Source organism: Cupressus sempervirens, chromosome 9, assembly GCF_028749045.1.
Source record: "Cupressus sempervirens isolate cs-2001-9-10 chromosome 9, ASM2874904v1, whole genome shotgun sequence".
Classification (NCBI taxonomy): Eukaryota; Viridiplantae; Streptophyta; class Pinopsida; order Cupressales; family Cupressaceae; genus Cupressus; species Cupressus sempervirens.
This window is the reverse complement of record NC_143126.1, coordinates 428,085,410-428,098,969: the sequence shown is the minus strand read 5'-3', so window position 1 is coordinate 428,098,969 and position 13,560 is coordinate 428,085,410.

Below are 13,560 nucleotides of genomic sequence, written 5' to 3'. Positions count from 1 at the left end.
TCACCCTATGGCTTGACCACAGGTGCCCTAACTACATTAGGGTCATGACATGCCCTCGACTTCTCAAATAATGACCCCCCACCTCTACCTTTAGAGTCTAATATATCAAAATAATTAGGGATCTCCCCAAAGACAAATTCACAATACAATTTCCTTAAGAAATACATGGGGATGTCATGATTATTGCAAGAAGGGGCATCAAAAACCATCCACCATCAATCCCAATTTTTTTTCTAATGGCATCATGTATGCACCAATGGATGGGGAACCATTTAGTACCCTCTCTAACAGTATTTTTTTCACTAGGTTTTCTAAATAATGCACATATTCTACCTTTTGGTATACCTTTTTTTAACATCTTAATATGATAATTTATTTTCATAACATATTTTTTGTTCTTCCCTCTTAACCCACCAAACATCTAACTGACCACTAACAGAAGCTATGTGGGTCTTAATGGATTCGAGGGATGATGCTAATTGAGCTCTCATTGGATTGGTTTGTCCACATTGTTTCAACCGACTAATGAGTCCTTCTAATTCAGTTTTGCCTCTTTCTATTTCATTTATTATTATTATTTTTGTGTGCTAGGAGGAGGTCTTGCAATTGGTTCAAGCTATAGAATTTTTTTTCTTCTTGTCGAGGGTTTTACTTTTGATTTTTTTGAGGTTTTTCATTTTGATCTTGTTGAGGGTTTTGACCTTCTTGGGGATTTGGCAGTTCATTATTAATATTTCTTGATAAGAAATTAATTGAAATCTAAATAAATAAACAAATTTAAAGAAAAATTGTAAAAAACCTAGAAAACAATAAAAAAAACATATCAAACAATGCAAAAAGAAATTTAGATAACATACAACATGTCTATGATCTTGAACTTTGACAAGGAGGAGGCATATTGGCAAGGTGGGTGGTGAAAAATTTGTTTTGTTGCAATCCACATACATGTTGCAGTGAGGAGAAGTAGGAAAAATGAGTGAAAATGAATGGGCTGTGGGTATGTAGCCCATTTATAATATTTTTGATTTTTACAAAGTACATATGCACTATAGCACATACATGATATTTAAAATTGAAAAAAAAAACAATATGTCACCTTTTTGGCACCACAACTTGGTGCACTTACCCAAAATGAACAATTAGTTGTCCCCAACTAGCAGGATCAAATACAATTTTTCAAGGTGATAAAATTGCATATGAAAATGCATCGCTTGCATGCCAAGCATGAAGTGCATTCCCCAACTTATAATGAATGGTTGGATATAAAGGCTCCATATGCTGGTCTGACAATGGAAGCCAAGGATGTAACAATGCATGTATTGGAACAGTCTCCTTGTGAGGATCCCAAGTATCTATTGATGTTGTTAATTTGGGCATCTTATATGATCCAAAATGTTATGAAGCACTGAATGCAGTACTAGCTTCTCCCATGTCTCCAGAAAATGTAGCATAGGTTTAGGCTCCCTTAGCTCCCAAGAATTTGTAGTAGCTATTCTCACTACTAGAAGAATAAATTCAATGAAGAGTTGAGTGAAATGAGTTGAAGAAGCAAGTTTTTCTTTTGAGTAAAAGCCATAATCAAGAGGCTTATTCCCTTGTAGAAGTCTCTACCACAATGACATTAAATCTAAACCATGCAATGGATGTTGAAGTGGTTCCCAACCTTGAAACACTCTTATAAGTGATGGAAAGGAAAATGTAGATGCAATATATAAAGAATTGCACAACTTTTAGTCTTTATATATATAGAGAGATCCTTTTGAAGGTGCTTATTACATATTAGAACAACAAAAAAAATTGATCCATCTGCATACATATTCCATAATCCAAATAAGAAAACTCACTCAACCTATGCTAAGTGAATTAGTTCAAGATCCTACACAAAAATAATGTAGACCACAAAAAATGGGCAAAGTTTGCAAGAAATTTTACAAAAAAATATCATAGTAGATATTTTTAGAAAGAAACAAGCCATATCCTAGTTAAATTTTCCTAGTTTTTGATTAGTTGAGTTGATTAAAAATTCTTTTAGAACTGTCATCAGATTAGGTACAATAAAATAAAAAATCAACTATTCCTAGCCAATAGGATCAAATACAATTTTTCAAGGTGATAAAATTGCATATGCAGATGCATCACTTGCATGTTAGGCATGAATTGCATTCCTCAACTTATAACGAATGGTTGGATATAGAGGCTCCATATGCTGGCCCAATAATGGAAGCCAAGGATGTAACCATGCATGTATTGGCACAATCTCCCTACAAGGATCCCAAGTATATCTATCTCTACTATTAATTTGGGCATCCTATATGTTTCCTAATGCTATGAAGTACTGAATCTGGTACTAACTTCTCCCATCTTTCTAGAAAATGTAGCATAGGTTCAAGATCCCTTGGCTCCTAGGAATTTTTAGTAGCTATTCTCACTATTGGAAGAATAACTTCAATGAAGAGTTGAGTGAAAGAAGTTGAAGAAGCATGTTCTTCTGTGTAAATGCCATAATCACAAGGCTAATTCCTTACAAAAACCTTTGCCAATGACATTACCTCTAAAGCATGAAAATGATGTTGAAGTGGTTCCCAACCTTGAAACAAACTTATAATAAATTGGAAAGCAAATACAGATGCAATACACGACAAGTTCCAAGGCGATCAGATGAGAAAAATCTTGTGAGAAGTGTGTTTTCTTTAAAGATCGTGTGCCAAATCCAAGAAAGAACATTGTTTGACTGCAAATAATTAGAGAACACATATAAGCTCAAAAATTTCAAGAGAGTATGTTGACAATTAGAATGAATGAAAGTAGTGATCAACTATAGTCTAAGAAAATCATATAGTTGAGTTACTATACCCTCCAATTTATTGCATTTAAGCTATTAGGATATGCTGGTTTAAGAAAATGCAGATGCTATTTCCAAGGTGATCATGACACAATGAGAAAGAATGTAATTCCTACTATAAATTGGTCGAACAAAGATGAAGTTTTGACATAATATAGATTCATATTTAACACCATTCACTCACACATGGATAAACCAATAGATGACTAAGTTGAAAGAAAAAAGAATTCCATTGAAATATGAACTAATGAAAGATGTAGAGGAACTAAATGAGGAATCATGTGAAAAACTCCTTCAATATTTGTGAAAATAAGAAGGCCAAAACAAGAAGAAGAATGGAGGGAGTGACAAGGAGTTACAAACAAGAGGAATGAAGAGGAAGGGGATAGACAAAAAGGGTCCACCTAAAAAGAAGAAAAGGTCACCCTTAAGTCCAAGTAAGCAAGAGACATATTCCCCCTCCAATGAAAGTAAAGAAGAACATATTGAGAGACATTTTGTTGCTGACTTTGAGGCCCTTCCAAATGATGATCAAATAGGGCTCTAAGGAGAAAATGGCTTGGACATTAATTTGAGAACACAAGATCCTAATTAAGGAATTCAAAGTCATGAGGATGAACTAGGTGATATCACCTCCCTAACATGGCTATCAAAGTGAATTTTATGGGGAAAAATAATAACAGCCCAACCCATTAGGTAGATCTAATATTTACCTATGGAATTGGTTTTCTTGTTCCATTCTTATTGACCACAACACTTTCCTAGATTCTATCCAGTGCTCCCATAATATCCTCTATATTGTCTAGCTATTATTTGTGTCATGCAATCTCTTTCTGAATCTACACCTTCTCCTTGTGGTATATTGCCACAAACTCTCTCTTGTGCCTTAAATCTTTATCAAAATTTTGAATATTTGCCTCTACCATATCTAAAATCAACTTTACATTGCACTGTTGTAACTCTGGCATATGTGTTTGATCCTTGATAACTTTCATTTTAGCATTCAAGTTTTCAAGATTGGTCAACACCCTCACTTGCAGACCTCTCATATCAAGTAATTTTTGTACTATTTAAACACCATGTTCTTTCTTATGAGCTAACAATTCTTAAGGTGCATTTTCTAGGAAAACATTAATTTTAATGAGCAATTATAAAATATTAGAAAATGCATTCTTTTTTTCTATTACCATTGATGGGCTTCCCTTGAACAAAATCAAAATGAAGAGGCATAAATACACCATTTTTTTTTCAAAACCATCTGTGCAAAAATAAGCATTAAGTACAACATGTCCAATATTTGTGCAGATATGTAATGCCCTGCTTAGAGATCCTTGGAACAAGGAAAAATAAGAGCCAAGATATTTAAAATATATATATATTGATGCACATGACAATCAACAAATAAGGATCACAAAGATCACAATAGAAGACTTAACCAACAATCCTGGCAACCAACAAATATCCAAGTGCCACTACCAACTGACATGTTCAAACTGAAAGATAAGAACCAAAGATAACAAAAAAACATAAAATCTTTGATCTATTGAATCATGGAAATACAAGGAAACCTAAAGGGTACTCAAAATACAAAAATGCATTCCTCGAACAATAATGGAGATACCTTCTACTTTTCACACAAGGAAAACCAACCATAGTCTTGCATGAGGAACTACCTCTTCATATGAGGAATTGTGCTATGTTGCATGAGGAACTACCCTCTTGTGCAAGGAAACACTTTGTAACAACCATCAATTTTCTCTGCTCTACTTCTAAGGTTCATGCAAGAGAATGCTCAAATCTGTGTGAGGAAGTGCCATGCCTTGCATAGGAGAGAGTACAATCTCACGCAAGCTTCCACTACACTTCATGTGAGAATGCCTTCTAGCATGAGAGAACACATTATCATGTAAGAAAACACTTCTATAATGCGAGGAATTATAACAACAAATAGGGATAACAAATCCAAAAAAGTAGGAAAATGAATTCCACCACACCATGGAGTACCGAATCCAAAAATTGAGGTTTGGACACTCAAACACAAGAGTAGTAAGATAGAAAAGGAAACTAACCATATAAACCATAGTAATACAAGGAGATGTATTGAAAGAAACATCACAATGTACAAATATGACTAAACTCTTGCACAGTTCCTCCCAACCATAATAGCATCATGAGACCTCAAAGGCCCTAACAATCCCCCAAGCGTAACATCCCAAATGGCCAACTGGATACTCAGAGCTATCTTATGAGGCCGTCACTACTACAATATAATAATATCATAAGAATAATAACATCTAACATGCTAACCAATAAGCAATAGATATTCCAAATAAGTAAGGCACATCATCTAACCATATACTAACATCATAATAAAGGAATGTGTCAAGTAAACTAAATCATATAAACATGATATCCAAGCATCCAAATAAAAGCACATATAAAAAGAAAACATACTTTAGAGACTTGAAATACCAAGTGAAACATCAAGCACTAGTCACACTGGAAATACACCATCTTTGTACACCGGTCCCTAGTAGTGGTATAGGTAGCTACACCTCCCAACCAAATGGAACCTATAGGTCCACTCCCATCATGCTAATGGAGATAATGATCCAACCACAAACATACATAAAACAAAAATTCATGGCTAACACTCACACCATACAATAAAGATGACTGCAACCAAGATAATGAGAAAATGCAAGTACAATAGGTCTTGGTCAAAAACTCAATGGGTCAACTATGTAGGGACTCATTGGAGGGTAAACCACTTGGCATTGGGTAGTGCAAGCTAGTATTAGCAGCTCTAACTCTCCAACAGAAGGAGCACAATCTTGTGTCCTTAGACTTAATCGAGTGCTCACAATATTCTTATCTAAAATTTATTACCCAATAGTTTATTTAGTTATCACTTAATTAAGTCTACTTTACGCCAACCTAGGAAATAGTCACCAAGTTTGCAGTACAAGCCCCTCCATGGTGTTGCCATACCCTACCCATACTCATCCAATGATGAGTTCCCATAGGCCTGCATATTCCCAACCCAACCCCAAATGAACATAACTCCACCAAAATACAACTAGGAGGTTGGGCCTCACAAGTCACCTGACAAATACATGCATATGTGCTCATGTGTGGGGTACCACCATCACGAAGATCATAAAGCAAGGGTTGGATGAGAACAAAAGAAAAATAACATTCAACCAAAAAAAAGATCAAGAGAATGGATGCAACATGCATTCTAATGTAACATAAAAGTGCAATAGTGGCCTGACTAACATCCTATAGATAATCTAAGTGCACAACGAACATCATTTCAAGAAAACCTAAGAAAAATGGGTGACATGCCGATCGAGGTAAAAATCTCAAAACTCAAAAACTTTGAAATTAAAACACATTTGGTCTTAGGGCACAAAAGCCACAAAAATCCAATAAAATTTAGGTTTGAAAATTGTATGCAAAAATGGCTAGCCTAACAATGTAAACCCCCAAACTCTCATCCCAAAAATTGGGGAAACGTTCATACCTAACCAATTGGGAAGAACTAGAAATCAAAAATGGAGGGGAACACTAGTTCTCAGCCTCCTAACATATAGCTACCAGAAATAGAAGCAAAAATAGAGGTGAAACATAAAGATGGGAGAGTCCTACCTGATAGCCAAAAGGGAAAAATAGGAATCAACCAAATAAAATAAATATCTCGTAGAAGCTGTCAAAAGTTGCGACAATCCAAGGTCTTCCTAAGTTGGATCCAACGAGACCAATCTCGTGAAGATCCCAAACTCGTATCTCATACAACGAACAAAAATGCAATATTCTAGAAGATGATATCTCAGAAAGCTCTCAATTTCCTAATTTCCAAAAGTTAGAAGTGAGGAATAAATTTCCTCTTTGGATACTTTATCACTTTTTGAGTGAATAATGGATTAGGATAAATAGCTAGGTAACCCAATTAAACCTTGAATCAACCCAAATGAAAGTAGGCTATTCCAAGTAATTGGAATTCATCTATGGCAAAAATTTTAGGAATTAAAATTAATTAAAATAAAGCCCAAAAACCCTTAAACAAAAATCATAGAAAACCTTACAAGCTTTCACAATAAAGGCAATCCTCTAAATGCACAGACACATTCACAGGTCTAATCACATAATACAAATGAGTATGGATTTATTAAATCACCAAAAGGTTTAATTTAAATAATAAACTAGGATACATTGACCATACATAGATGACATTGGCTAGATATGAACAAATGAATCACTAACACCATGTGCCATAACTAGGGATATAAATCCTGCACACTAAAACACATGATCAAGTGCAATTGCATATGACAACATAGGCAAAGCAATAAATGCATCAAATAACCTAATTTAACCATTTATTTTATTATACTGAAATAATTCATTTACATCACTCACATTTTCATAAAGCATAACAAAGAAAGAATGAAGTAAATTACCATAGCATTAAATCCAATATATAACATAATTAGAGATATGTCCAAATACCAAATAACTAGATATCATCATAAAACATACCATCATCTCAAAATGACATCATCATGAAAATATGATCAACCAAACACCATTGTAATTCTAACATCTATGATACTACAAATCAAAGTATAACATCTGACCATTAGGTCATCTCAAATGTAAAAATAACATGAGTAACAAGTATCTCTTGGATCAAAATATAAAAAGGTAAAAACTAAAAATATGAGAGGCACTACAAGATATGCACATTGATTACACCGAACTTTTCTTTCAAAACTATATGTGCAGATATAAACATTAAGTACAACATGTCTAATATTTTCGCAGATATACAGATTAATTATACAAAAAATTTCTTTAAAAACCATATATGTAGATATAAACATTAAGTACAACATGTGCAGTATTTTTGTAGATATACCCAACCAACTCAATAAGGGTATAAGAATAAGTTATTCCCATAAAGAAGGATCATGTAAGATAATAAAAAGGAATTTAATCAATATAGAGTACCGGCAAATAAGTATTTGTTAGATTTTTTTTCCTCGAGCGAGGAAAATGTAGGAATGGAAGAAGAAAGTGAGACATTAAGTATGTCTAAATCAAAGATATTGACTCAAGGTCAAAATATTAGAAATAAATTCTATAAGCGCATGAAATTTTTCCTTGTTCAAGGGGTTCGTGTTCTTATGATGATGAGAGTGAAGGCGACTCCAATGTGCCCTTTAGAACAAACATCTATAGAAACAATGGGTCCCCAATGAACTTTCTCCAATAAGCACTAATTTTTGTGTTGGTTCGAGGATATATCAACCATTCTCATAACATGGTTTGGGCCTATTTTCCATGGATGGCATAAAGGTCTCTTAAAACAAGGTCGTTTAATTGGTAGACTATATCAGACCTTGCTATGATTACAGTAGTTGGATGCAAATTGTTAGATATAAAAAAGTATGTGTAGGTATGCACCCATCAAAAAGTATATACAACATGAAGTTGGTGAAAAAAGTAAAATAGTAGCTATATATATTGATAGAAGACCAAAAGCATTAGGAAATATCATAGGTTTTATAAATAGTACAAAGACCTACATCAACTAAGAAATGACCCAATTGCATATTTGAGGTGCACATGAGGGAAATTGTGTATTTGCATGTATGATAAAATCAATATGTGGAGGAAAAGAGCTTCTTATTGATTAAAATTTGAATTACATAGATAAAAACAAAGCCACTATCATGGTGAGGTGGTACACACATTATGCACTTTTAAAATCAACTCCAATCAATGAATCCAACACACCATTAATATTTTTTTCTTTTATAAACTTAGAAAAATAACACATGTGTTTTAACATGTCTCAATGATTCTTTTTTTTGAAATACAAGGCTACATTATGGATCAACAATGACAAGATACACATAGTGGTGATGGTTCTTCTTCCTTAGAGGTAAAACTCATTGTTGTTGTACAAATTATATACAAGAAATATGCTAATGCATATTTTTTATTATGTTTTAGTCTTCACTACTATTTTGGATTGATTTTAAATATAAAGCTAATAACATTTCTCTCACAAATGAGTGTTGACTAGGATAAGGGAAAGGAAAAAGTAGTGCATGAGGACGAGGAGCCAAACATTGAGCTAGGTGAATTTATTATTGATTTTGAGTTAGCCACTAATCCAGTGGATATAGCGCAAAAGGCGAGTCGTGCTATAGGAAGAAGGATAATTCAATTGACATCAACTCAACCACAGACTTCTAAATTAAAAAAGATGGAGGATAGGTTGATGAACCTAGTTCATACATATACAATAAGTATTAATGTAATTTTAAATTATAACAAAATTTCAATAATGGTTTTTATAGTATACTCTTTTATTTATGTCATTAAATAAAATTCATACGTGTTATTTTTATAGATGATGCCGAGGACATTCAGGGGCAATCCCCCAGAGGATGATACTTCAAGTGGCTCAAGTACATCACATGTTCTATCCTACACTTGTGTGTTGCTCAAACAATATTTTTTTAATAGATCTAACAATATTGTCTTATTGTGCTCTAAAAATCTCATTTTTCAGCTCCTACCATTAATCCTCTATTCATATGCCACGTTCTACAAGGAACAAAACCGAAGAGGCACTAGTGACTGCAAATTCGACAACATGTACCACAATAATAGATGCGGTGGTAGAGCCTATTGGTAAGTAGATTCCTCTTTTTCTCTCTCATTTTTCATGTCTTTATTTCACTATAACTATTATTTATTAGGGGGCATTTTGTAGCATTGGATTAATTTTATGTAGAAGGCAATGAGGACCTTCTTGGGTGTACTCATGTTAGATGGATGGGAACAATAAAGAATTATGATCAATTTATGATTAGGATGAAGATGGTCTTTCCTTGAAAGTACTCCAACTTCCAGGAACTTTAAAGATTGTTCCTTTCTTTCACTATAAAATCTTGTACTCATAATCAAATTCACTAACCTCCCATGCAGTCCCTTGCAATAACTACTAATCCCATTATTATTTTGTAGGGAATAATACATTTTATGAAAAAAATAATGATGAATGTTTGGATATATTTGGGCCAATCATACACATAGGGTATGCTATTTTGATTTCATTGCTAGATCATGTTTCCTTCGATCAATTTCTAACCATTTTTTTTCTTTCCTTAAAAGGTGGAATTTGCAAACAAAATAGTTAAAGGACCAACTCATTAATGCCATGACATCACTTTTTGGACCCAACATCTTTCAAAGAGTTAGGCTCCTTGAGAAAGTGGGCCAATATTTGAAGTATATTAGGTACAACTACAAGACTCAAATTAAAAAAAACCCTTGTTATGAGAAACCACCTATATTCCTATTATTGAGTGGGAGAATCTTAAAAAGGATATCATTGAGATAAAATCAATAGATGATGGAGAAATGGTACCACCCAAGGAAAGAAGGTATGTCATAATACTAAGAGTGAAATTATCTAATAATTACTCTTAATACTTATATGATCTAACACATTTCAAACTTCACATAGGTTTCTTGACATATCAAAGGAAACTGAAGCAAGAAAATAGAATCACAGGTAGCACAATCTTGGCTTGGGTGGGTATTCAAAACTTGCTACATGAATTGAAGTATAAGTAAATGAAAAATTCTATGAAAATATTTATGAATTTCAAACAATTTGGTTGTGATGAAATTGACTACAAAAACAATTCATGATACCAAGAAAAAATGTAGGCCATGGAGTTTTTAAAAAAAAATTCTCAAGAGAACAAGAAATTAGGCTACACAAAAGGCTATCTAGCCATGGCTTAATGACTCCGAGAAATGAGTGAGAAAGGTTATTCTGTTGGATCTATCAATGAGGTAAAATAGTCAATTGATTTTTATTTCAAGTTGAATACTTTAGCAATTACTGTATTTGATATAAAGCTCCAAAAAAATAGGTTTTTATATTTGTTTTAAGTAAGGAAACAATGATTATATATTTGTTTAAAAAATTAAAGTGGATACATTTATGTGTATTAAAATGAATGATTAGGATCTCTCAATACTTGTCTTGTATATATATATATATATATATATATATATAGTTGGTAAATGCACTAATTGTTTACATTAGATTGCAGCCTACCAATCTTGATACATTAGTTGAGCACTGTGGAGATGACAATTTGAATGTGGATCCTAGTACTCAAGGTATATATGTTCTATTCAATTTTTGATTTCTGAATTATTAATACAAGTAAACATTTTAAATTGACTTTGTAGTAATACAAATTTAACTATATTATGTGTTGGGATTAAGAAAACATCTTGTATTGCAATTACAAGGGATGTAGAGGGTGCTCCTGATGATTGTGTTGAGGTCCAATCCAATGGGAAAGATGATGTGGTTGGAAAAGGTAAAGAGTGCTACAATGTTCTTTAAAATCTTTAAAGTCTCAAATTTTTTAAATTTAACCACTTTATTTATTATTGCAGAAGACCCACCTTTGCAAATGAGAACAAGTACACGTCAATGGGTGAGACGAAATATTGATGACATGGATATTCCTTTGCAACAATATAGGGAAGGACAAAAAAACAAAAAAGAAATGATTCATGTGAACTTATGTAACTTATTTGATAATGACTAATGTTTATATCTAAATTTTTTTATTTATGTTCTATTGAATGTTCATGTGAATTTTCTAATGAATCTTATGTTTTAATGTTAATGTGAATGTTCTAATGAAACTTATGTGTTAATGAATGTTATCATGTGCTAATTCATGAATGTTACATTTTATTTAATAGAATGAATGAATTTTAAATGTTAATGGGGAATTTAGATGTTGGGGGGTGGGTGGGGGTGCAGGGTGTGTCGGGCCAAATGAGATTCCACCTTCACATGGTTGGACTTGATTAGTAGATAATATTAAACTATTCTCAAAACCAAGTGAAGCTCAACATTAACCTATGATTGCATGACAACTAACAATGTGAATCTCTTGGTTTCAAGCAATGTAGAAGGATGGCATAGTCAAACTCATTGATTTATGAAATTTAGTTGCAATGTATGAAGTAGTCAAAAGAATGACTTTCTATCTCAATTGGTATTCTATTGTTTCTAGTTATCTGCAAGCATGCTTGATTGTATTGTTATTTTTGCATCAACATCTTGGATCACATTCTATGATTCATCATATAAATAAGAGAAATATATTAGAAAGCATGATCTAATGTAAATAACATAATTAAAGTATTTAGCTTAATTTCTTCTAAATTGCTAGTAGAATTGACATTGTTGGGATTTATCTCGCTTCTGCTTAATGTTCAAAAGACAAGAATTGTAGAGGTTTGTATAGCTAAGAGCTTAGGAGACTCTTTCCTTCCATGTCTAAAGGAGGAGGCCTCAAAAGAAGAAGATAGTAGTGTTGAGGAGACTGAAATGTTTTCAATACATATAAGGCTCATGTTCATAGCTTCTCATGAAACACCATTAATTCAAAGCTTAGCAACAGATGAGGTTGCAAGTGGTCATTATGCTTCAAGGGTAGGATTTTTTTCTTGTGTATTCATATTCAATGGAGCTATTTTTCTAATGTAAATAAAATTAAATGATCTTGTCATTTCTTATTTTGATGTAGGGGAAGGTTCCTCTTATATCACAAGATGGACTCCATCAACTACATATCTTCATTTTTGTATTGGTAGTTTCTCATGTCTTGTCTTGCTTTGTAATCATGATAGTAGGATGGGAAAAGGTATGAGTCACTTGGCTTTCCTCCTCTTATTGTTATATTTTTTGTTTTCTCATTGAATGATTGCATTTGATAACTTTTGTTGTAAATTGGGAGACATGAAGAAGAATTTGATTAGTGGAAATAAATGATATTAGATCATTCCAGAGTATACATTGATTCACGATATATATTTTAAATTTTTAAATGAATATTATCATAAAAATTGATTTGATATGTTGGGAGGTAGTAGACTTAAAGGGTGAAATAAATCTGCTAGGGTATATGAATATACCATAATTCACGTGCTTGTACATTCAATTATTTCATAGTGTTCTCATGAACTCTTCTCATTATTTCTTTTGAGTGTGGTTATATGTTGATTAATATTATAGGAAGGAAGCAAAGGATCCTAAAGTCTAGTCAAATATTCATCTTCAAAACATGACCAAATTAGCAAAGGAGGCCACCACAACATGCCATGTACTTGAAGCTATGTTTCATTTTTTTAATAGTGGGAAGCACTGGTCCCTTCAGAATGGAATCACACTATATGTTCTATATGACATGAAATGCTCAATGGAGAAAGTAGGTAACATTTATAATTTCACGATTTATAATCCTTGTTGTAAATTACAATATACAAAAGTCAAATTTCATTGATTACATCTCTAGGTTTATATATGACATCTACTGATTTGAATTTTGAACTTTACTTTCAAAATACTTTGGTTAAATTATAATTTATATGTGAATATTTTAGTTATTATTTCAAAATGCCAAGTTCACCTTTTCTTTTCAATATTTTATGATATTTCATGCTTTTCTGCTAGTTAATTTTTAGGTCATTCTAATCATCTTCTATTGTCCATGATCATCAAACATCTTGATAACAAGAATGTGGTTCAACAACCTCAAATGCAAATTAATATCATTGAAATTTCTGCTATCCTTGCATAATAGTCAAAATCAAAAGCT